At 26.0% G+C, this 24,339-nt stretch overlaps 1 protein-coding gene across 2 annotated transcripts in view; it reads left to right on the forward strand.

The window, feature by feature from the left end:
* The first annotated feature begins 11,126 nt into the window (after nt 1-11,126).
* The window catches only part of LOC132949519 (prolactin-releasing peptide receptor-like), an 82,692-nt gene continuing 69,479 nt past the window's right edge, over nt 11,127-24,339 (forward strand). Inside the window, exons 1-2 of one of the 2 annotated variants that reach the window (XM_061020453.1) lie at nt 11,127-11,335; nt 17,791-17,928. The gene's annotated coding sequence lies outside the window, so the exon portion shown is untranslated. The remainder of the gene's footprint in view (nt 11,336-17,790; nt 17,929-24,339) is intronic. The other variant, XM_061020454.1, reaches the window with a different exon arrangement.

The raw sequence follows: 24,339 nt of genomic DNA on the forward strand, positions 1-24,339 counted from the left end.
TTAAAGAGCGTCTTAAGCGAGTTTTACTGTAATTGTATACGAAAAACGATTCTGAGTGGAGACGGTCTGTCAGCCTGTATCACTATATATCACACAGTATATAATATTATCATGATAAAATTGTTGATATTGCTATTAAGTAATTTATTTTACAATGTGGGTATTACGGGAGGTTAATAAAATGTTTGCCAAAAACAACACAATGATTATATGTATAAATATACAATATATACTTATTAGTAGAAAAATAAGCTATAATAAGCATCTTCAAGTCTCAAGGGATCGATTTATATAAATTTTATTTTAAATGGTCCAGTAGTTTCCGAATCTATTAATTACAGCCGCATAGACTAACATCCATTTATAATACATACATATATATATAGAGTATAGATAGATGATATATTTATAAATTCAATTTACGCCCAAGTCATTGAATAATAAAGAGAGATCATAAATTATAGAACAATACATTTTGTTTTACATTTTACAAATGAATTGTTTTAACAAAAAGTCTTTAGGTTTAAAACACAACCTAATCATAATTTAGTTTTTCACATAATGGACATTTATTTCTCTATAAATATTTGTTTTTGGTTTTTAGTTATTTATGTACATTACTCATTTATTATATATTTCTTGTTCGGAATTCAGTCAGTCAATTTAAACCATTTCAAGAAAATATATTGTCAGATTACCAAATATCAAGTTTCAATCATTCAGATAACGAACGAACATAAATACCACCAGGCTATTCTATAATGGTTATGTCAAAAAAAAATTGTTTGAACATTGCTACATGAGATTGGGTAATTGATGAACTGAATTAACAATTTTGAAACATACCTAGTTTTATATGTTTTACAGTGGGGAGGTAATTATAATGTACAGTTTTATATTACATTCAGTTTATAAAATTTTGACTTGATTGTATATCGCTATACTTAATAACTTATAATTATCTTTGCAGTAATTAAAAAAATAAATTCTATAATATCTAACTAAATAAATTCCATAAATAATTGATTTACGCATATTTGATATTATATATTTACATTGTATTGTTCATAACAGTGGTACATGTTTGAGGGGGGAGGGGAAATAAAAACATTACGTAAATATTACCCAAAAAATGGTTTTGTATCTATTAAAAGCATACCTCAACACAACTATTTCACGTTTATTATGTGAACAATGTACTTATGCACACATATTATGCCATATTAGGTGATCCATTTAAGTTAATAATTATCACACACATCAATTTGAAAAGTTTTAACTTTATTGAAAATATTATTTTTATATAATTTGATATGATTTCAAAACAAAATGATATCTGAAAAAAGTTATATGTTTATTATATTTTTTTTATCGTTGTATTATTTTAATTTTTAACTTTATTTCAATGACACCTCAAACTTTTATTTCATATTCCAAAGCCGAATATTATTTGGAGTATTTCAATGTATAAAAATAAAATGTTGGAGAAGTAGTTCGTTAGTAGTTTATAAGTATTGAAAGTTTAGATTAGCGGAGTAGTGGACAACATTTTGTGGGGTAACTCTCCACTCTCTATCCGCTTACCTAAACTTTAAATAGGTACCTACAATATTTATAGGTAACGAAAAACTTGTTTGAAATCTGATATTTGTAGATCAAAATACTTCGGATAATACAATTCAGCTTTAGAATATGAAATAAAAATTGAACGGTGTGATTAAAAAATGTAAGCAACTAGAACAGTAAACATTTTTTTTATTCAGAAATTTTGTTTTGAAATGACATCATATTTATGGCTAATATAGAATCAAAGATTACGTTCCACAATCACATTTATAATATTATAACTTGTGAAGCTTCTCTGGGATTTATGAATCGTAGGCATGACAAAATATAGAGCTATGTCAGTAACATTATACGTATTTGAATCTTGTTTGCGCATCCCCACTTTTTCGTACGTGTTAGGTTCTCCGATCTTCATGCTTTGGTATATGCGACCAATGAGAGGCGGATAACGTTACACACGGTAAAAAGTGGGGGATATGCGCATCACAAATCACAATATTGCTGACGTAGGTACCTATACCTATACTTTGTCGTGATCGTAGGTATATGCATGCAATTCAAGTTCATACAGAGAAGTTCTCTTAAAATGTTTTAATGCTCGCTTGTTCGCTTGAATATGGTCTAATATTATATAGAACCTTCATAGATAGATAGGTAGAGTTAGTCTTCAACTTGAACACGTGCAACGTACATTTTTGATTTTTTTTTGATCATGTACTATAATATATTGATTTCTTAAACCCCCATGGTTATAATTCAGTGTTTGAATGTTTAGGAATACATCCCGAGTCGTTAGTTGATCGTAGGTATGTGGAAACCTGGCTATTTTGGAAAAATTAATATTTCAGCAAGTTTACGTAGTAAAATTAATTTTCACGTATCAGGCCGTGACTTTTTTCGTACAAATAATTTTCATGTTCCTTTATACGCACCTGTAAAATAAATAGTCCTTTTGTCAGGGTGAAACGGATGACTAATGAAGATCCTTATTTTTCTCTGTAGTGCTATTTTATTATTATATTCGTATCTCAATTATTTGCTTTATTGTAATTATCATTATATTTTTATTTTTATTTGTGCATCGTTGCTATTTTCCTGTGTATAATTGCCATTATTGTAATATGCACCAAGTTCTAATTATTAATTGTTAATCCATTGCAATAGTCCTACGGCATGTTTACCTAATTGGCTAAATGTATAAATTAATAAATAAAATTGGCTACGTTACTAGTCTTCTTCTTGAATGTAATAGTCGATTCAATAAACGGTTTCATTTGTTAATTACCACATAACCTCAAAATATATGCTATAGTACAGCCTATGATGTGGCTTTGTTATTGTAGAAATTAATTGTTAATTCAGTCATCAGACCTTAAACTTCTATCGTATATAATAATAATTAAAATAATACATCATATTTAATATTATTTTTTTTTTGAAGGTATAATTAGACTATACACATAAATAAAATAATTACCTATCATAGTTTCTAATAATAAATATTTTAATAACATTTAAATTTATTTTAAGCATAATATTCTATTTTAATTTGTTTAAAATCCTATGAAGTTCTATAGTTATACGGTTTCAAATGGGATCGTTTGATGTAGACATAACTATATTAAACTACTTCTATTATCTTACATCAGGTGGATTTAAATTGATTAATCTACTTTACATAAATACTTACTTAAGTAATTAAAAGTTTTTTTTCCATGGTATATAGGTGTTTTTAGATATAATAATTAAACTAAAAAAAATAAAAGTGCAGTAACTTTTCATCACTCAAATAGAAGTATAATTGAATTTTCTTAGAAGACCAACAATAAACTTGATAAATGGATCGGTACATACTCACTTGTTCTTAATTTTTTTTTTAGAAAACGTATTTTATGGTTTCAATGTGACTGTCGAAAAATTGTTACTATACGTGATGCTGGTACCAATAGAGCAATCAAGGTTGAACCCAACAAATTATAATTTATTTTGGTAACCACTACAAACTTTAAGACGGTTAATCATATAATGTATACATTTTTGTTTTGTTAAAATAATTGACCCTTAGAATTTATATAAAAATAAGAAAACAATAATGTCGTTTTAATTGTATTATATTAACATAAATCTTTGACATAGGTACAACGAATAACGAAATAAACATTACCTTGTGTTACATAATTATGTAGGGGATTTTTTTGTATAAATATTTATGCTGTTAATTTGCAACACAAACATAAATATTGTATGTCCTTACATATTGTATATAATAAAACATTATAGAAAAGAATAACAAACGATAGTTTGATATACAAATTTGCTTACCTAATACTATTATTATATCATTGTGATATTTAATTTATTAATTTTATATACGAGTTATATAATATATTATTAATGTAGGATGGACCCGCTTGAGGAAAAACGAATTATTGTCCGTTCATTTCAACCGTGATACACCTACATTCTTACATACAAAGGGTCATTGAGGAAGAGCTGGTTGGAAAATACCGTTAAGTAGCCCAAGCTTAAGATGAGAAGACAGGATAAAAAAGGATGGAGAAACAGCAGTTCGTAGGAGAGAGTTGTGAATCGGTAGAGAGAGATAGTGGACAATTTGTTTAGAGGACTGGTCTTAAAAGCCGAAACTCCCACTAGAAGAAAAAGAAGAATATAATATATTTTATTAATAAACAACAATAAGTTACAAAGAATAATTTGAAAACTACATGTCATACAAATTCAATTTGTATAATGCAATTAATTAAATATATAATGAATACAATAAAATTCACTTATCCAAGCTAAAAATAGTCTTTAAATGATTCACTCGTGTTGTGATTTTTTTGTGTTCCAATGTTGATTTATATCTAGATTAAATACAGAAAATTACAGTAGCTTATCTGAAACCATGGTCTGAAAAACGTCAAATAATAATCAAAGAATGTGTACTTAAAAAAATATAAAAGATTGTAAACATTATTTTACAATATTTATTTAATCAGTATACCTACTAAAAATTATACGATCGAGTATAAATATACTTTTTGCTAAAGTTTAGGTCAATAACTAACTTTGGAACATTTAGTAGGACCAAATCGACACATTATATTGTCGGGATACAGTGTCTATGCCTAAATAGGGTCATTAAAAAATTCGGGTAAACTTAATTATTATTTCAGATCGTGTATTTTTATGAATTTTTATATTCATATTATATTATATATTATATAGTAGGCATACTGTTTAAAACTTTAAAAGTCGTATTAATAAATAAATTAAAATAACCTTCAACTAATATTTTTCAAGTGAACAGTGGTTATTCTATATTTGTTTTAAGTTATTGCTATAAGTAACTATGTAGAAACAATAAAATGTTTTTTCTATTTTTCTTATTTTTGTAAGCATAATTGATTGATATTATTAATTAATACAATATAAATAATTTATTGCTTGGGGTACCTGTATCAATTATCATATTCGTTTTATTTTTATTTTCGTCGCGCATTTAAAGTTTAAAGTTTTAAACGAATACCTGGTTGAAATGTCGTATAATTATCTGTAACAATCATAACTCAAACCAAAACTTACTGTCAAAATTATATATTAATGTAATGATTTAAAAATAAGTTTCTTGTTCTAGATAATTCTATATTATTATTATTATTTTTTTTTTTATTAGGGTTAAGGCTCGACTACTAGGTCATTAGCCTGTGGTACTGCGTAGGGGAGGGTACTGTTGATTTGTTTACACGTGTGTGTTTGTTTTGGCAGAATTTTTGATTTGGGCACCCGTAGGTATCTGCCATGCCCGGGTGGGGGATGGCGGCACTTGTTCTCCGGACACCGTGACTTGCCCGAAGAATATATATTATTATATCGTATGTAACACAAAATTTGTATTTAATATAAACATAATGATACACGAATATACCAATGCTTAACATTATAATATATTATATGCAATATGCACGATATCAAACAGGTAATAATTTATTCATAATAATACGCGTATTTTAAAGCTGGAATTTGTATAAAATATGAAACAATAAATATATTATTGTATGTATTAAATAATGAGATCCTATGTTTCATAGTAAAAACTTTATATTAAAAAAATGTATAATGTTAATATATCATTTTTATATCATCCGTAAACGACGAAGAAGAGATAATATTCTATATGGGTATGTCATATGCGGTATTACTATACGTTTATTATTAGAGTTTGCCGAGTGCGTCCCGAAATGACCTATATATAATGTTGCGAATGCGTTTGGAATAAGATATCCCCGAATGCACCTCAAGAAAAAAAAATGGTTATATTTTTGACCTAGCCCGAGTACGCCCCAGTTAATTTAGAGTTACTCAGAGTTTACCACGAGGAGTTGAACTGGCTTGGACCACAAAAATATTTTGTGATTCTTGTATATGATATTATTTTTTATTATACCCTTACACCCTTTAGTTTGGGTGAGCGTAGTAATTTTTTTTAATGTTTCACATTTTTGAAAATGTTGATTATATTATTCTATATTATGGCACTACTTCGCGCGTAAGTTCACTAGCATTTATTGACTGTTCCTTAGTAAGTATTGTAATCGTGCTAAATTATCATCGAAGTTAAAATAAAATGCAGTTTCCCCACTGCTTAACCAGGCATAGTGGTATAAATTAAATTAAGTATAAAGTATTATAGCTGTATATTTGAACCATCATATTTGATCGTCAAACCGGTATCTCAAAAGTTTTTAGTCAACAAGTTTATCTTAAATAGGTAGGTGCTATAGCTGTGGACCGAGGACGCACAATATAATTTGTTGATAAGATCGTAGACGCACTACCTAAATAGTATTAAATATATCTATCTATAAGTACCTATCTGCACTTGGCGATCACAATACCACTAAAACAGTTGTTATTCACATATTGGTCGTATACATCGATCGCAATGCTTATCTTTATGAAGGTATCTTAGTGACAACGATACAGTTGTACTGTAGTTTAGTAATGTAATGGTCAATGGAGCACCTGTGGAGCATTGATTGTCATGTGCCGCATGTGCCATCCGTATTCATTTATACTCCTCGGCATCCCATTTGCAACATAAATTATAAGTACCTACTGATTGGTCGTAAAAAAATCACACGACCCTTTCGTGTGGGCCGCGTAAAATAATACCGGTGCACACGAATTGCGTACCAAGTCAGGTAAACGAACCTTTTTGAACGAATTGCGTCCCGGACGCAATTCATGTTACTTTTTTCCTTAAGATATTTTTTAGTGGTTTCCAAATTTATTAAACAATTTAAATATTTATCACAAATATTATTATTATATGAAAACTAGCTTTTAGTGGGTTTGTACTTTTATAGATATTTTTATAAAAATATTATGGACCATACGGACTTTCCAATCAATAAGTAACTATGGATTACAAGCGAGGCACTATATAAGATAACATCACACATAGCATGATGTAGTATAATCAAACACCACAGTGATTAGATACAGGTGCCCGATTAATGACACCAGAATTGTCTAACAAGTAACATTCGGTACCTACATTATTTTGGTGTGGTCTGCAGTGTAAAAATATGTAAATATGACAATTTATTATATACGATATTATGTTTTCACAGACATCTTTATTATTTCAATGTCATTTTAAGAACCACTCAACTGTAGATAAAAAGGTAACACGAATTGCGTCCGGGACGCAATTCGTTCAAAAAGGTTCGCTTACCTGTTTTGGTACGCAATTCGTGTGCGCCCAATAATACAGTCAAATTACCTACTCAATTTAAACAATTCGTATAACTAAGACTTAAAAATATGAATATTTTTTTTCAATGTAATCTCATAATTTTTTTAAATTATTTAAATCACATTTTGATGTTAACAATTTTAAATTATTTTGTATATTTGTATATACTCTCTACATGTTTTACAACAAAGTCCTATAGTTATTATGAAACACATAACGTCAGTTTAATTTTCTAAATCATTGTTACTTTTTTGAATTTTGCATTTTGTGCATTCAAAATTTTTTATAAACATTAACGAATGTCAAATTCTAAATTGGTAATGTCCAATAGATAAATATTTTTATAATTTAAATTTTCAAATATATTTGAATTTATTTTGTTTGAAATGAAGTATAATATATAATATATTAATATGTAAATCATTAATATTTATTTGGTGTCCTGTCATTTCATTGTAAATAATTTACCCCATGACAATTACTTTTAAATAATTGATCGCAATACCTATACTTCGCCTAGTAACTATTTACCAAAACAATAATATTATAACACCATACAACAGTATAGTGGCCAATAGGTACGTATTTATTTTACAAAATATTTAGTTAATGAAAAAAAAATATAAACAATAATACAAATTGAGTATGGATAATTTAAATCTTTTATACCTTATCATAAAGATAAAATAATAACAACAACAAATATTTAGCCTAAATTACACAATATTAATTCATATTAATTATAATAGTTATATTATTAGGAATGTGAACATATCTAAATATTTTAAGCTATTAAAACTAAATCTTGAACTATAAAAATTGTATGCAATGCTTCGGAGAATATTAACTTTTATATATTTCTTAATTCGTAGTAGTTTGTACCTTCATAATATCATTATACTAGCTCGTGGATTTAAATGCAAATTAATTTTTTTCTGAATGTTCTAAAAAATGTCATAGAACATGACGTGTTTAAAGTAATGATTTTCGGATGAGACACGATTGAGCATAAAACACCTTTTTTGCGACATGATTGAGCCAAATTGTCGACGTATCAGAGGAAATCGGAATATAAAAGAAAACCAACACGATTGAGCATAAAAATCTCTGCAACGTTGCCATTTTCCATTTTAAACTATATTATACAAAAATATTTGTTTGAATAATTACAATAATTCAAAATATCAAATATCAAAAAAATAACATGATTTCATAGTCAATAATATAGCCACATTTCATAAATCTATTTGATAATAATAACAATAATGATAACGATAAAAATAATAATAATAATAATTATAATATTCATGAAAATAAAAAAAATCCCCTGGACTCAATAATATTTCTATTTTTATTACATATGTAAGTAATAGGTATTATATTCGCTCTTATGACTTCAGTTGACGTGAAACGAAGTTTCTCAATATACAAAACAACACTTGCCAATAACCATCAATGTTATTTATTTGAAAATATTAAAAAAACATATTTTTTTAAATAAATTAGTTTTACATTTTTCAGGGCATTTTATTGAGCTTTCTAATGTTTTTAGTGCAATTTAATCGTATTTTTTAATGCATTTTTTCTTGTTTTTCAGAGCATTTAAATCCACAACTTAGTTATTACTTACATTACAAAAATAGGTTTTATCTATGAAAAATTATATTATAATAATATGGTAAGAGATAAGACAATACGATCGGTGATCTACGATCAATAATTGGAGCTAGTATAATTGTCGTTTGGTAAAATTATTAATGTTGATTATCGTGCAGTGAATTATTTTACGACCAAATTACGTACAACATCCGATTATTTGATATAATACCTAGCCACCTAGGTACACACAAAACAAAAGTCCATTTATTGTAATAACTTATTACAATAAACGATATTACTAATAAGTAATGAGTTTAAGGAATTTAATGGTTTCTTTTTTAAAAATAAAATGTGATTCATTATATTTATGTGTTTTACATATAATTTCAATGACATAGAAATAAAGAATTTATTTTTGCCCATGCTATAATTATTATTTCCTACACTATTATTACATCGTGTATTCATAGTTATTCATAGTTTGATAATCACATAATTCACAGTTCACAATGAACTATTATTGCGCGTGAACACTGAATAGATTAAACTATTTATTCATAACTCATTACCGCGGAGACTAATAAGTCATAATAATAGTTCATAAGTCATTATGACCCGGGTTCTTAAACGAAAAGCATTCTAATTATTCTTAAGTACGTCGAGTATGTAATACCTAATGTGCAGTGTAATAGTAAAAAGTTAAATTATTCGCAGTCTGATAATATTATGTACTTACGTATTAAAAAATGTCCGTATATCTATAATGTTATGAAATACCTATCTATGTATATGTTTTAGTGTGGGGAAATGGTAATAATTGGATGATTCAAAATATGTACGGAAATTTTTACTGTGTAGGCACGCGTCGTTTTTTATTTTTATTTCTTAGACGATGTGTATTAAATGTTGATTTTTAATTCAATATAATATATAGATAGGTGATAAACGAAAGTTAACGCGTTTGGGGTAGGTATTCGTATTTATAAAATCCATCTTATTATTTAAAGTTTAAACGATAAATTAATATATTGACGATTAGACCTTTGCCGTAAGAAATAATCGAATCTATAATTTCACGCCCGAAGATTAAGTACACACTTGCTTGAGGTTAATATTGTAGATATTATCATAGGTATCGTCAGAAACTACATTAAAGTACATTTGGAACACTAGAGAAAACGTACATTTATTCTGAAAATTGAATTAAGTTACTATAATACGTAAAAAGGCAAAACAACGATTAGGTAGGCACCTAAATCTTATTAAACTACAATACATTTTTATATGAAGTGCCCACCTACAAAGATGAAAATTGAGTGCGCTGCGAATTTAAAATGTAACGAGGCTTTAAAGATTTATGTGGTTGAAAAGACAAAATTGTTTTGTTGCACGCTTTGTACTAATATTTATTACAATGTAAGCACTTTGTAAAAATTCACATTTAAGGTGCACACTATGTGTAGCTTGTACTCTATAATGGCGCAAACGAATTTCACGACAAACGGTTCGCGGTTAAAACTGCAATATAAAAATATAGTATATGGTATAGAATCCTCGACCAGAATTTATTTTTTCCATTATTATGAATTAACTATTAAAGACATCGTGTAAATATTCAATAGACGTACACGTTTGATTTAATCAATCAAAATAATTTTGTCAAACAACAATGACCCGTGTGTTAAACAATTATTATTGCAAACATTGTGTATACAGTATACGCACAAAAAAATACGTGTTTTACGAAGGTACAAGCTATATATTTGTTATTTTGTTAGTTATCAGAAATTTATAAAACGATTTATGTATCCGTATTGTTTTGCGATAAAAGTTAGGTTAATTTGAATTACAGTGAATTCTCTTTATATCCATTTATTTGGTTAGTAAACATGTTTACTGCATTACACATAATATTATTTTGACATATGTGGGTAATGTTTTTTTGTTTTCGAATTTTTGCAAACTAAATTCAAAAAAAAAAAAATAATAACAACATTTATAAAAACAAACAACAAAAACAACTCCAATACACACGCACGCACACACACACACACACACACACACACACACACCCACTGTTCGTGTATAGCCGTTTCCATTCTCTTGCGGGTGCATCTGTAAACACAAGGCCGTAAAATGGGTTCAGGACTTGCGCGGGGTTGTTGCAAGGCAACACAATGCGAGAGCACACGTTTAAGGTTGCCAGTCCGGTGTCGCCGAGCGGTTAACCAAAATGTCCAAAGCGCTTATGTTCACGATCGCTTCTCTCGTTCCGCATTCGTTTGAAGTTACGAAGGTGTCTACGCGTCGAATTAATTCTGTTTTCGCACACATAACACAGGAACAGACGATTAATTTATAATACACGGTTTTAAAATGTTTGAGACACCGTTTACTTCAAACTGCGTAAGTGAATATAAATTTAAATCCAATACATAGATAGATAAACGATGGATATTCCTTTATTTTACTATTGAAAGTTTAACGAATTTATGTTGACAAGTTATCTTCATTGGTAGTTCATATTAATTAATTTACATTGCATGCAAAATATTGTAACATAAGTTGACCAGAGATAACCAATATTCAAAATATTAAAGTTAGGTAATATAAGATAAAAAAAAAATAAATTTAAAATCAACTTCAAAATTAAACAATAATATAATCATTAATCATCATTCATCAATCATAAATGAATAACGCCTTGAACATATAAAATAAACATGTGGATGTAATAGTGAATTCACAAAATATTTCTTATTTAAATAATTCAATGATAATATAATAGTTGTTAACCAAAAAATATAAATTATATTGGTAAACGTTTAAAATGTATTTTACATATTACGTAAACATCCACGTAAAAAAAAGTGTACATCATGGGTAGAATTAATATTTGATGTGTTTGTATTATGTTACGTTATATTAAAATTAAAAACTTAAACCAATGACTAGGCTGAGATTAATTACTTTAGTACGTATGTAAATAATATTATATAGATAGTAGATACAATGATATAAAATAATCAAATACTATTATTTGTGACTTGAGAATAGAAGTGTATAACGTAGAAAATAAAGGCTTGTAAAGATTATAATAACATTAAATTATTAGTGTTAACCTTAAAATATATCAATATTAATTTAAATGGTTTATTAAATATGTAAATGGTGACAGTATTCAAGAATATAATATCATAAAATAATTAGTGTTTAATTAAAATATATCAATATTAATTTAAATGGTTTATTAAATATTTAAATGGTGACAGTATTCAAGAATATAATATAATGATAAATTAAATTAATCAAGATCGCAAGAATGAAGAAACACGTCTTATAAAACAATGTTTATTTAATAAAATTTATTATAACTTTTACACTACAGAATTTAAAGTTTTATTTGCTAAATAATTAATTAGTTAATTAATATTTAATATTTTTACTCCCACATTTTTTTTTTGGTAGTTTCATATTTTTAATTTTGATAAGATTAAAAAAACTGTCATTGTTTTAAATATTGGCGTAAAAATAAAATAATTAACTCTTCTTTATTTTTTGGTTATTTTCTAATAAAATTTGATTTTCTATTAATACATATTATTCATTTTTATTTAATTAAAAAAGGTACCGTAATTTTTTATTTCATACATTTTATCACGATATTTATAAAATTATAACAAACTTCAATAATTTAATATGTCGTGAATTCTGATTTTATAGGTGAATGAGATGTTATAGTACGTTTAGTTATGTAAATTAATATTTATACAGGTACCTATATTATCTAGTAAGACGTGTATTATGATTTATAATAATATTATACAAGCTGGAAACATAGATAAAAGATAAATGGTTGGACATTTATTTTTATTTTGTTAATTATTTGACATCATTGTTTTATGATAAAATATATTTTAAGATAAAAGATAATAATAATAATAATAATAGTTGACACGAGGATTTACGAAAAAAAACCTTGTGATGACGCTCTTCAGTATTGTAGGTTTTGAGAGTAACTCTTCATTGAGTAGGTCTACAGCTGTAATCGATGTGTTCAATTAGGATACACTGATAAATTATTGCATATACGAAAAACGAATCTAAGCAAAAGTTGTCTATCAGCCTATATTTTCGAGGATATTTTAAATGAAAATATTATTGCTATATTAGTAATTATTTTTCTACAAGACGTACCTAATACGGTAGGTTGAACTAATTTTTGCCAACAACCATTCCCATAAATTATATCATATAATTATTTTTAAAAATATTATTTTATACAAATTATACCAATACCAGCCGTTATAAACTTATAAGTCAAAACTGACGTACCATGGAATGGTCTGAATAGGTTCGTACTAAAAATATTAATCAAAATATTTGAAATATTGGATTGTGTATAGTAAATAAATAACATGTGAAGTTTCAAGTTTCTATGAATAATATACTTTGTGAGTAACAACAAAATAACCAAAATCATTATTTTATGTCATCCAATTTCGCTTGGAATGTCTATAAAAAAAATGGGCATAGAATGTATTCTTAAAATGTTTAGGCTTCAGAAAAACAACTTACAAGGAAGCTATTGTATTACATATTCAAATCTTAGTTATTAAAAATATTAAATTGTATAGATTTTTAACTACCAAATAATTCTAACATTTTCCGTGATTTATTCAATATTTTAACTTCAAACGCTTATAAAAATAAATTCCGCCCATGTATTTTCGATATTTTTAAGCTATAATTATTGTGAGAACATTAGCAATATTATACTGTTGACATAAGTAGGTCTGTCACAATATTACAATGATTTGTATAGGTATATCATATTCTATATTTTTGTCAAAAATTAACTAATGGATTAGTAGACAAATAAATGAATAAAGATTATGATATATTTTTAGAATATTAGAGGCGCTCACATACAGTCTCCGGTTAGAATCGTTTTTTATATACAATGTCCTAGTATCGGATACAAATCGAACACAATTTCACAGTGACCTGCTAAGACGAGCTTCACATACTTACTGTACAGCTACTACAGAAAGAGTGAATTCCACGAATTCTTTCCATTTGTATACAAATTAACTAGCTAACAATTCATTATTATACCTGTTGTATTGAAAAAAATATTAAATTAAATAGTATAATGATGCAGCAGTTGTTATAACCAATATTCAGTAGATATACTACTAGTATATAAATATACTTTAAGCTGTCCACATTTTAATAATTATAATCTCATGTCTGAATTTATTATTTTGTAACTGATGAAAAATTAAAGCTATTTAAACATCTGGTTTATTGTAAAATAATTTTTAAAAAGCACATACATAATTCGAATTTTTAAATTTCCAAGCATTATTTACAACTTTTTAAAAGAAAAAAACATGATATAATATTATTTAATTATATAATATTTTGATTTGATACATATCATATCGCAGATTATATTATTTTGTACAAAATTATAATATTTACAATAACTTGTAAATTCATAACGGAACACAATTTCTACTAATAATTGTATATAAAATATATTCATTTTCAATTCATCTGAACTGTACTTAGATTTGAATTGGAAACTTTTTATATTTTTAGAAGGACAATACACCTAATATAATTTAACAATCTGATTATTATTTTAATCATTTATGTTTCAATATAAATTACTATACAATCAATATTGTCGATTTAAAAGAAACAATCATTATTTTTCTATTTAGTTTTTCTTCAATTATTTCAATAACTGGACTTGTTGATTTTCAATATTATTATACTTTATTATGTTATTGGTATTATATCTGAGAAGCAGTGGACAGCTTTTTCGAGACCTTTTTCTCTATTTTGCATATTAATTTCAAAACATAAAAAAATGTGTATCCTTTTTATTTTATTATAGGGTCAAGCTACGCATTTTATCCGAATCATATTATATACATAATAAATATTAAATTTTATACCGCACTGAATTATTTGAATTAATTTCCGTAATAAAATATACATTAGGTAATACCAAATACCTATGTTAAAATAAAATTAAAAAAAAATAAAAAAAAAAATTTTAAAAACACACTTTTCCATAAAAACATTTAAAAAAAAATTTTAAAAATTGCACTAAAAAGACAAAAATAATTCTCTGTACTTAAAAATAATGAAAAATTTATTGATGAAAAATTTAAAAGTGTGTGGTGCATCATACAAAACATTAAAAGCCGAGCTAAGTCTCACATACACTTCTTTGTTCAATCCTGTTTATAAGATAGTGACTGGCAGTATATGTCAAGTATAAGAGCAAAATAATGAAAAATTTACTGATGAAAAATTTAAAAGCCAAGGAAAGTCTCACATACACTTCTTTGTTCAATCATGTTTATAAGATAGTGACTGGGAATATATGTCAAGTGTATGAGCACCACACACTTTTAAATTTTTCATCAATAAATTTTTCATTATTTTTAAGTACAGAGAATTATTTTTGTCTTTTTAGTGCAATTTTTAAAATTTTTTTTTAAATGTTTTTATGGAAAAGTGTGTTTTTAAAATTTTTTTTTTTATTTTTTATTTTCTACTTTTTAGTTGAAAGTAAATATTTTTATTAAACGTTTAAGAAATATGTTTTCGGTACCTATATCAGAATACCGGTATAATGTTATTTGGTAATAATTACCGTTGTTACCATAGATATTATAATAATGGATAGGACACGCCTATACTTGCTTCGTAAGAGGTTGCGGTTTTTTTTGGGGAAGAGAGAAAGTTCAATATCTGCGAGAGATATTACGGCGACGTCGTGGGGACAATCCTTTTTTTTTTTTTTGGTCCATGTCCCAAAATGACAACGGATTATTGTATTGTCATCCAAGACCAAGGTCTATACCAATTTTCAGAATTTTTCATCTTCAAAAAGTGCCTCAAATCGAGCGCGCAAGATTTGATCACAGACAGACGTGAAACCAAACTTAAGAAAAGTGTTAAAAAACATTTTTTTTATGAATATTATTAAAAACTAATGAGACATTTTCAAATATATAATATTCATTTTTTAGCTTTCGGGGTTTTTAAAGTGCATCAATGCAACATTTTTGGACGTAAATCAATAATTCTTTACTTTATTTTTTTCGGCTATTTGGTTAATTAGGGCATTAGTTAAGATGATAGTTAAATGAATTTTCGAAATTCTTAGACCATCACGCATAAGTAATACATTTTGTCCTAAAGACAACACGAGTTAGTCAATAATATCTATATAATAATATAGATAGTATTTGTTGTATTACATGTCATATGATGGAGGTATACTTTATTACATTCATAAAAGATTATGATTTTTTTCGGATTCGGCAATTACATAATATAAAACATAATGATAAAAATGAAATGTATTTTATTTAATATGTTGAATTAATCTCGTCGGTCGTTTAAACTAAACTAGTATCTTTATTTTGTATTGGTTCGTAATAAATGTTTTGTTTTTATAATTTATTTGCTGAAAAATATCTGAAACTGCTTGAATATTATTTTCAATTTCAATATTCATTTTCCAGTAGGTTTAGCTTGAATTCCCAATACGCTCGTAAATAACACTCTGACAATGATGTTTGATTAGAATTTGAAATGAAAGCTCAACACCATTTATTTTGTTGTTTTTTGGTTATCCTGGCTTCAAGCCTTTATAATGGATGAAAATTATGAACCGTTTGACAGATCATTTTTAACTATCTAATCTGCAAAGTTTTTGTGGTGCTACAGATATAAAAGCTGTAAAAATAATTGTTTTTATCACCGTTTGTATATATTAAGAAATATATTGATATTTAAATCAAGTTTACTTTATCCTGTCAACTCTACATAATTTCTTTATGAAAGTATCTTTATTTGTTTTATTATGAATTTAGTTTTATACAAACAACATTAAAAACTAAATATTACTGTGAATACATTTTAAACAAATACACACTTGATTTTGAAAACCAAATTAAAGTTATTCTTGATGTTTGACTTACTAGGTAAGGAATCATTAATCAAGCAGGTAGTTAAGAAAATGTTAAATTGTATTGAACTTGCTCATCCGTTATGATGGCTCGTACACGGCAAAAACAAAACAGTTGTTTGTACTATAAAAATAGTAGGATTGACTGTACATTATAATTGCTATAGGGATAGCTATAAGATTAATCAAATTTACTAAAATATTATAGTCAAGTTATTATAGTTATTTGAACTGAAATATGCTATTTTAACTATATTTTTTAGTTAATTCAAACATTTAAAACTGCATTAACTATAAAATATAGTAAACCTAACCATAACTATGAACTTATATTTATATCGTTATAACAAGTAAATCATTTTAGTTATTTTACCTATTAAATAGTTATATTTACTATAATTTGCTTAACTATATAGTATATTATAATATATACTATGAATTTTTTTTTCGTGTAATTTTATTATAATCTATTATTCATAATTCAGCAAAAAAATTATACTATTTATGATATAATAAATGTCAAATTACATATTTATAGCTGTTTGAAACCAATTTGTTATTTGTACTTAAAATAAACTTATAATATATTTGTAATTGACTATATTTTTATATTTTTTTAATTATTGCAAAGCTTGTGCAAAATGTGATTAATATTATGTTTGAGAGTTTATTCTTGTCCGTATACATTACTTTTCTATTAAAACAATATTAACAGAATGATGATTATAATTGTTCTTCAGATTGTAATAATCTCTTGACGAATAATTTATCTGAAGTAGCTGTTTTCCTTCTCAGTAAGAAAGAATAATATGTATTTAACAATTTATAATATAACTAGCTGATCCCGCACACTTTGTTTCAGGTAAAAATGAAAACTCTTAAACAATTGTAATTGTTCAACTCCTTTTGCGTGCGACACAGCCGCCCTAGTAAGCAATATTCAAAAATTTGATTTCATGAATGTTTGTACCTGATCTGCCCGAATAACCAATGGAAACCGGTAATTAATAAATACTAATGTCTACTAATTATTTCTCTTAAAACCAATAGCAACCATTTATAAACAAAAATTTCCATCGTAAATATCAAAATCCTTGTTTGAGCACCACCCCGTGTCTAATTGTGAATTTAAATCATTCAAAGACGCACTCAAGCACACACAAACAATTACATCGAAATCGGTAAAGCCGTTTAGCAGGAATCTGAATACTTACACACAGAAAAAAATATATATATTAAAGATATATTATAATATTCTATTTATTGTATTTTATATAAAAAACCACTACATTATAGTTAATAATGTATATTATAATATTGTATCCGACGTAATAATAATATAGGTAGGCGCCTAAAATAATAATAATAATTGCATGATTGATTTAGTAAATGTACTGTTTTTATTAAAAAATAAAAAGATTTCCGTTTAGTAGACGATAATGAGTGTCATTAACATCTATACTAAAATGTTAAATTCTTTATAATAATTATATTATATTAGTAGACCGGCGTGATGTATAGGCAATTCTGGTACATCGGTGTATACCCACATAATGGTAGTCGAACTGTATCTCGCGATGTTATTGTTAATGAATTTTAATACGAGAATAATAACTATACTTTGTCACAGCGACAATACCGCTTCAACACCCATGTCGACATGCGTGACTACTGTTTAATGATAAACAATGCACATTTTCGGATTTCAAATAACACGATAACAGTTTGACTGTTTTAGTTATACCACATTTATGTTTTCACAATGAATCCATTAATCAGTTATAATATTATATTATTTTAAACGTGATTTTTAGTATGAACAAATGTATGATATAGTGGTAGTTAGTATTATAATAAACGATTGAATAAGACAGTATTAATAGTTTCAATTTTGTTGATGTTATCGACTGACAAAAAAAAAAAACCAATAAAGCAATTAATTCTTTAGAGTGCTGTTTTTATTTTGTTTGTGTGGTGGGGGTTGATAAATACTCCCCTTCCCCCCAAAAAATCATGGCGGATTGACAGTTTAAACATGAACTATAAAAACCGCTCTAATTGTATACGAATAGTAAATCTGGGTTCAGTTAAATGCGGTGAATATGCGGTATTTTATCTTAAAAGTATACAAATAAATTCAAAGGACTTAAAAATTACAGACTAACAATTTATAATTAATTATTATTTTTGTTTAGTGATTTTTAACTATTTTACAAACCATAGATTATATTGTCGGAGTTTACACTGCTATAAAAACCATTCTATGGTACCGTGATTTTAATTTATCAAAATATGGAAGGATAATATTATGATGATAATTTATAGTCAAAGTTTTGATCTTTGAAAATGATAAATTTTTGCATGCTTTTTGATCAAAAGATGTTTAAAATTATCCTATACTAGTAACAAAAATTATAACTTTAGAGATATGTTTCATACCTAACCCAGAAAAGGATCGAGATATGATTAAATTTTAATTCATATAACCAAGAAAAAACTTTTACTTTTTGGATAAATGATAGTTTGAAAAATATTGTCAAATCAATACTTTTTAAAAATTAATGGTAAGTTCCCAAAATCCTTTAGTTGTAACAGTGATTTATTTTTATGTAAAATTGATACTAATAATTATAAGTATTTCAACTAGTGGACCTCTGATATTTTGTTTCAAAAACGTATTAAATATTTTCAATTATTTTTAATGTGTAATGTATATTGCAACTTTTGGATACCTTATAGATTTTAAGTAATACAGTGATTATTATTTGAAAAAGAGCAGAGAGAATTTATTATAGATTTGAAATCTGTTAGAAAGTTTTTTAGCTGTAAGCCAATATTGATTTATAGGGTTTACATGGCTTAATTTTGTTCTATTCTCCAGGTTTTATCGGGTTTTTTCTTAAAGTTTGAAAGAGCATATAATATGATACCAATCAAAATAATATTTACTCTACGCAGCTGTATTTTAGAATTTTAGGAGAGTCATTACAATAATTTTCAGAATAATCACAATAATTGCACAAAATCCTTTTTTTTCTTCTTTATTATTGTGACTTAAAAATGTTCTATATTTCACCCAATACGGTGATTATCCACAGTTACATATAGTATAATATAGTGTTACAGTTATATGAATTGGCTTGACCGTTATCTTCACAGTTCAGGCACGTATAAATTATGGTGAATTAAGTGAGGATCTTATTTTTATCTACGCTTACCTATATTATGTTGGCTATACTAACTATTTATGTGTTTATTATGACTCTTCAAAATAAGTTTTTTTGTCGTTGTTGTTTTGTATACAGCATCAAAATAAGATTTTTTAATTTTAATATATTTAATTGTCTCTCGTGGCCCGTTGGATATCAAGATTTTGAATTGGGTCTTCACTTGTAGCCTCTAGGACCTAGCGTCTAGAATTGGTATGACATGCCAAGTCGGAATATTCCTTACCCTCAGAGGTAATATTTTCTTATAAATACTGTGTTCTCGTTAGTATAACTTATCTTGGTAACTGTGATTTTGCTTCTATACCAACAAGAAATAACTAACGACTTCAAATATTGAAAAAAAAAACATCTTGAAAATGTTAGAATTTAACATCATTAGACATTATATAAAATATAATTAACATGCTTTAAAAAAAAAACCCTTTTGCTCTAATTATACATTTAATAGTTTAAGGTAATACAATTTTTTTAAAAAAAAGTCACATTTCAAGTACAATTAATGCGTGTCTGTATTAATTGTATGGCCTACCACACATCTGCTTATTAAAACTCATATTATTGCAAATATATTTTATAACGTTGAAAATAGTATACATATTTTAGAAATATTATTAATTATTCTGAATATTTTATGAAGTTAAATATTTGTAAATACGATGATATTTTTAACTTTCGAGGTTTAAAATCCATTATAATTCATATTCTTGATTTTATTTTACGTATCAGTAAGTCGCTCAATTTTAGAGCGTTTAATATATTTTTTTTTCTCTAAATTGGGTATTAGTATATTAAAATGAATCATTTTAACTATTTTCTTAGGTAATATTTTTATATGTTTCACTACTAACCTGTTCAATAATTTATAGCTGTATTCTTTTTAGTGAGTCCATAATTAACATTGTAAATATGTCTGAATATAGCGTATAATAATAATATATTATACAAAAGAGTAAGTCAGTTATAAACTATAATTTTCAATGTACAGTAGTAAAATGTGTACAATTGTATAAATATTATACAAATATTTTGTAGTATTTGTATAATATATATTATAATATATATTTTAATTATGGTCTACTTTTGTATAATATTTTTACAGAAATTGTGTAGTAACAACAAACTGGTAAGATATAGGATTTTAAATAATTTATTATAATTGTGGTTATAATAACTTAACGATATTAGCTAATTTGAAACCAAAAATAAATAAATCGTTTGCGGCTCAATTCATTAGATAATGGCTTTTTAGTTTAATAACTTACAAAAAATTGACAAACAATAAAGTGACATGAGTTTGTAATTAAAATGTCCCTATATAACGATAACAATATTTTTAATAACGATTCAATTCGCGGCATTATCGAAAGCCAGTATACAATAACATTTTAAAAATGAGATAAGACAAAAAAAAATAGTAATATCTGATGTCAATTCTGTATGAAAATCTGTTTTAAAAGTAATTTCTCTAACATACATCATTAGCCATATTTTTTCTGTTTTGCAATGATAATAGTATACAATGTAAAACATTCATTTTTTAAAATGGAAACAATGAAATAAACGTAAAAGCATTCAAAGTATAAAAAAAAAAATTGTTTTCTTTTAATTTTTTACAACATAACATAACATCATAATATTACAAAAATATGACAGACACTGAAAAGTCAGTAAAATTAGAAGATTGCATAGAAGGAGAAAAAACGTATAAAAGATTATTATACGCAAATATCTTTTAAAACTATTGGTGCATATACAACACCTGGCACTTAACTACTTAAGTGAAATAACTTTTGCGAGCAAATAATCCTTTCGAGGAGATTCGTACATTTAATGAATCTTTTTTTTTAAATGGTTCCAACGGTTCTTATTCAATTATTCAACACAGTTAATTTAGGTACTTCATTTAGAACATCTATAACGGGTGAAAACTTAATTTTTCCTTTATATTCTTCATAATGGCTTTATTTGAATTTAATTATAAATTCGAAATGAGTCCCCTTAGCTGAATATTTTTGGCCATAGCCACCCACATAATGATAATTCCTTCGAATTTTCCGATATAGATATTCACGGGTCTAATTTTATTATAAATCGGTTATACTCACATACCAATATCATATTTAAATATTATATCCCGTATCGTCACGGGTTCTTCGTTCTTCGTTTTTGAGCATAAATATTTATCAAACATGATCGTATATCATATTATTATATAATTAATTAGTCATTACTCATTATAGTACTTAATGTAATGAGTCGACATAACATTATCTATGAGACAATATTGACAGTCACCGACTGTGTTCTCGTAATCATATTATAATAAAAATTTTAATTAAATTAACTATAGTTTTGTTCGTTTTACACATTATAAATTTGTATAGGACCAACTGTGCAAGACGTAATGAATTCATCAAAATCCATTATCAATCCAGGATAATAAATAATAATTTATAGCTGAATTTTGGGAGATTTTTTTTAATACTAAATGAATGGTTCATTCATTCTTTTATCAATAATATACATTTTCTACAATGGTAACTACGGTTATACGTTATTAATAAGTTTATTATACAATCATGAATTAGGTACTCGATGGTATAAAAAGCATAAATATAATTGTATTACAATCATCAGGAACAAACGCTACACTTAGTAAAACATATTTACATGAAATATAAACAGACGGTATACAAACATATCATGGCAGAACTTCACTTGCTTTTACTTTTTTTGATGCAGCAGAAATGTAATGTATTAATTGTGTTTAAATATGTTTGAATTATTAAAATTATAGTTTTAAAAGTAAGCTATAAAGCTGTAAAAAGATTTTTCCAAATATAAAAAAAATGATAGTACGACGATGATGGTTCCTTATTTTAAACGTCGGTTTGCATTGTTAATAATAATTGACAAACGATAAATTTTGGTGTATTTTGTTAGTAATATTTAAAATAAAACATGTTTAAGGTTTAGAGGGATTTATCGTGAGGTTAATACAACAATTTAAAATGTAAATCCCCAGAGTATTTCTGATGCTTGCTTTATTTTAACCATAGGTATGTGTGTCGAAAAGGTCTTATCAATACTACGCTGTAATGTAGAGGTAGGGAACCTTTTTTTAGTTACGAAACAACATTTTGCAATCAAGGTTTAAAAAAATTTACGTTCCTATACAACTTTTTTGTCATTTTTTTTTTTTTGTCAAGTAATGTGATTTTTAAAATATTTACATGAATTTGTTTTATATTCTGTGTACAAAATATAAAGTAGAAAAATGCTATGATCTCCAACATTGAGGGTGGTTCAGATGGAAATTGAGATCTAAAGTTGGTACTTTTGAGAAGTAAAAATTGAAATCGTAATGAAACGATAAACGGAAATTTTTACACAAAATCAGTTTTGGTTACTGTAACTTAAAAACGATTAACTGTAGATAGTTGACATTTTCCATACATGACATAATTTTTAAAATATTTTGAATATTTTTAAGCAATAATATTTAAACTTTTAACAATTTCATTAATTTCTATAAATAATGATAAACCATTTTTTGCTCAGTTCATAATCTTGAAAATTTAATACAAGGTTCATATTATATTAACTAAGAAATATAAAAAACATAGTCACAATATTTATTTATAAGTGTTTAAAGTTAAAACGTTAAGGAAATTTGTAAAAAGCGTAAATATTTGCTAATTACTTTGTAGTTGAAAATTCCTAAAATGGTACCTATATCTATTCGTACCTAATATTTTAAAATGTAATACAATGTTCCTCATATGTTGCTTTTACTTGATTTTAAAAAAAAAGTAAATGCAATTCCAGAAATATTTCTATTGAGGGTCTGAAGTTTAAATGTTGACGAAATAGAATATTCGTGCGTGAAGTTACGATTTCTCATCAAACGATTTTCCTATATTGTTGTAATTCAAAAATGAATAACCGTAAATTATTGGAATCATCGCCAATTTTTTATGTATAATAGCATTTTTTATAAGTAAAAATTCAAATTTCAACATTCAAATTTTTTTAAAAAAGTCATAAATATCAATCAATTTTGCATATTAATATTTTGTTATTAAAAATGTATATAATTTTTAATTTTTATTTATTTTTAATATTTAACATAAATATGTTTTTGGGCTGGGTACAGATTTTTATTTTCTTGCCGATTTTGC

This window comes from Metopolophium dirhodum, chromosome 7 (assembly GCF_019925205.1).
Source record: "Metopolophium dirhodum isolate CAU chromosome 7, ASM1992520v1, whole genome shotgun sequence".
Classification (NCBI taxonomy): domain Eukaryota; kingdom Metazoa; phylum Arthropoda; class Insecta; order Hemiptera; family Aphididae; genus Metopolophium; species Metopolophium dirhodum.